General features: G+C 35.2%; 1 protein-coding gene across 2 annotated transcripts in view; it reads left to right on the plus strand.

Annotated features, from left to right (window-relative positions):
* The first annotated feature begins 2,627 nt into the window (after positions 1-2,627).
* LOC107593931 (zinc finger and BTB domain-containing protein 17-like) overlaps positions 2,628-3,745 on the plus strand; it is a 9,342-nt gene continuing 8,224 nt past the window's right edge. For both annotated transcript variants that reach the window (XM_016283831.1, XM_016283832.1), the window contains exon 1: positions 2,628-2,748. The gene's annotated coding sequence lies outside the window, so the exon portion shown is untranslated. The remainder of the gene's footprint in view (positions 2,749-3,745) is intronic.

Consider the following 3,745-nt stretch of genomic DNA (forward strand, 5'->3'; position numbering starts at 1 on the left):
GAGCAGCAAATCAGCATATTAGAATGATTTCTGAAGGATCATGTGACACTGAAGACTTGAGTCATAATGCTGAAAATTCAGCTTTGCCATCACAGGAATAAATGTCATTTTAAAATATATTCAAATAGAAAACAGTTATTTCAAATTGCAATAATATTGCACGATATTACTCTTTTACGGTATTTTTGATGAAATTATTATATATTATTATATATAAGCTCAAACTTTGGCCCATGTATCTCAACAAACCCTTATGTTTATTCATGCTGGAACAAAACCATTCCCTGAGGGCTGTCCAATGACATCCATAGCTAACTAGCTGAATACTTGGGAAGATATCAAGTGAACGTTTTGAAGTGAGCTCACACTAAGCCTGAGGACAAACTGTGCTAGTCGCGATTATACAGTTGGCTGATTAAAGGCTCTCTCCTGCTCTTGCTCTCTCTCTCTCTCTGTTTCTCTCTCCAGCACAGAATCAAATTAGAAGAGCTACATTGCTGACAAGCTGTATGAGTTAATGTTAAGTTTCTCGGCTAGATTTAGACAATCTGTGAAAGTCTTGAAAGTGATATAGTGTGATTCCATGCCATGAGAGGACACTAGATTTGTCGTTCTGGACAACACAGAGGCTCCAAAGAAATGCTGTTTATCGTTTGAACACATTCAATACTTCAAGTGCAATTATCTAAAAAGGATAGTTTACCCAAAAATGAAAATTCTGTCGTCATTTACTCACCCTCATGTCATTCCAAACTTCTATGACTTACTTTCTTCTGCGGAACACAAAAGATGATATTTTGAAAAATATTGTTAACCAAACAATAACTAAACAAATATCCCAAAATATATTTTTTATGTTCCACAGAAGGTTTGGAACAACATGAGGGTGAGTAAATAATGATGTAATTTTCATTTATGGCCGAATTATCTTAACACTATAGGGATGAGCAATATCAAAATCACTAATAATTTAATAACACTGTTAAATGCAATCTTTAGCAAATCAGTATCCATTTTTCATATTGTACATTATAGTGCTGTGATGCCTAAAATTCACTTTTAGGACTCTTTATTTATTTATTTACACAAAATTTTATAGAATTGTAATATTTGCTATCGATCGGATATTGACCGTAACATGAAAATAATTATAATTATATTATTATCAATTATAATTATAAATCAGTGCATTAAACTGCACATATAAATGAGAGAAAATTTTTTTTTTCTGTAATGAGGAGTAAACCAGCACCAAATTGGCTATTATTAACAACTCTCCTTTGAAAACAAATGCCTCCTAATCCATTTTCCTAACGTCATCTTTCCCTCAACTTCACGCTCTCATCAACATTCCTTCCATCTTTCTGTTAACCCACTGTCTGAACTTGCATTCCTCAGCATTGTTGTTTATGCAGAGATGATGAACACCCTTGGGTCATGTGTTATAATTTTCTGGTTGACAGCCTCTGACGCCTCTTGTGAGAGTGCGTTTGCAAATCACGGCAAATTGCTGTGGATGGCAGGCTGGAGAGAAATGGATGGAGAGCACACAGAACGAGAGAGGAAGGGAACGGCTATTTCAGGGAGTGAGTGTCTGGAATGCCAGCTGTTGACTCAACCCCCCTCTCTCTCCTTCCGTATCTCTCTCCCTTTCCTATCTTTGAGTTTTTGTCAGAGCCCCTTTCTCAACCTCAAACCCTCATCACACAAAACTTTTCCGACCACAGAGCCCTTCTCCCAGTTTAAACATTTGATATGTCATCTATGTTGTATTCTGAATAAAATATTGAAATTTGAAACTTCCACATCATTGCATTCTGTTTTTATTCACAATGTGTACAGTGTCCCAACTTTTTTGGAATCGGGTTTGTACAAATGCATGTAAATAAGTTTATTTTGTACAGCGCTTTTCACGATATAAAAAAATAAGCACCCGTTTTACATATTAAGACATTATTTTTTTACAGTTCTTTTGAAATCAGCTATAACCCCAAGCCTAATCAGCTGAAAATGCCCAAATGTCAACATATTCTGTTACACCAAATACACAAAATAATGATCTTTAAAAAAGCATAATATGACCCCTTTAAAACCAGACCAACTAAGACAAGAAAAGCAGCTGGTTTAGGCACTGCTTTCCAGCACTGAAAGCGTATATTATAAACATTACATGAGTTTTAAAAAATAAATCATAAATAAGTATTACAGATCTGATTGTGAATTGGGAATGTAATAACTTTAATGAGCTTAATTTATAAGTAAATCCAATCACCTAAATAAGAAAAGAAGTAGGCCTGCCATTTTTGCCCAAAGCGACATAGTAATGGTTGACTGTTTAGTTAATGACTAAAATGTGCACTAAAAATGTACCCCTTAGATTTGCATATATCATAACCATATTTTAATAGGCTATGTAACTCGTGGTGGTGTTTAAAATGCATTAATGACCCAAGTCATAACCTAACTGCGTTTTATTTTATAGACATTTCCTCACTCTGGTCTTATGATTTGATCAGTGTATTTAATAATAGCTAAAGCTCGCCGTCATGTGGTCAAAACAATTACAGGAAAAGTTCGCGCATGCGCGTTAGTGCGTAACTGCCACCCATTCGCTCGGCCACTATCAATCGATCAGAGAGCAGAAGATGGCGGCGCGTCGAGGCTGAGCACTGAGATCGATCACCGAAAAACTCGATTGGATTGATCATCTGAAGTCGGGGAAGGCCAGAAACTCGTCCATTATATGAGGTAAAGAACGTCAAACGTGACACAATCTTCCGATTGTTTTTAGGACTAATCTTCAGATAAGTCTCTAAATGAATGCGCAGCTAAAATAAGCAAAGAAGAGGCAGTAATGGCCCGCCTCTGCCAGCGCCATCTTGATCCAGCAGGGCCAGACAAACTGAATTAATCCCGGAGCTGAGAAAGAGAGAGGACTCGTAATCAATCCGCAACATCGTCACAAACATTCTTGGGGAATTGCGCAGCTGCTCGTCAAATCACTAGACAAATTTACTCGCTAAAGCAAATCAGACAATCAGACATCATCGTGCTCGAGTCGTCTTGGGTTGATAATGATAGATTCAATTTGACTGCAGGACAAAATGTCCCGAAGGAGTTCGAGACAAACGTTTCAGTGTCGCACAGAAACACACGGATTGTTACATAATGATGTTTGTTTATTTGAAGTAAATAATGAAGTCTGTTGGATGATTAATGTTTGGCAATGTACATGCACTGAATCATAATGAGAATAATGTGTGTGTATATATATATATATATATATATATATATATATATATATAATTATTTTCATTATGATTCAGTGCATGTACATTGCCATAAATATATGTACATATATTTATTTATTTATACAGACAACACAGCAGTACAGTTACATGTACATGTACATAAAAGGGCAAGAATACATCTTCAGTTTTAGTACTTAAAATTGGGAAATTACTTCGAAAAGTAAGCTGAATCATGGCTATAATAACTATAGATACTGAGGAGGAGACTTCCCCCGCATTATTCAGATAGGTGGCAGGGTTATTGTATTTAACTAAAACTATAAGTTAAATAAAACTATAAATTACTAAACTAAAACAGTTTCGTTCCTTTAAATAAATTAAACATTAACTGACAAATATGAAAAAACCTTAAACTTATTTTCTCAATTTAGTTGCTAAGGCAGCATTTTTCATTTTCATTTAATTTAACTTGATGCATTAAAATATTAAAACGA

This window comes from Sinocyclocheilus grahami, unplaced genomic scaffold (assembly GCF_001515645.1).
Source record: "Sinocyclocheilus grahami isolate Dianchi unplaced genomic scaffold, SAMN03320097.WGS_v1.1 scaffold177.1, whole genome shotgun sequence".
NCBI lineage: Eukaryota > Metazoa > Chordata > Actinopteri > Cypriniformes > Cyprinidae > Sinocyclocheilus > Sinocyclocheilus grahami.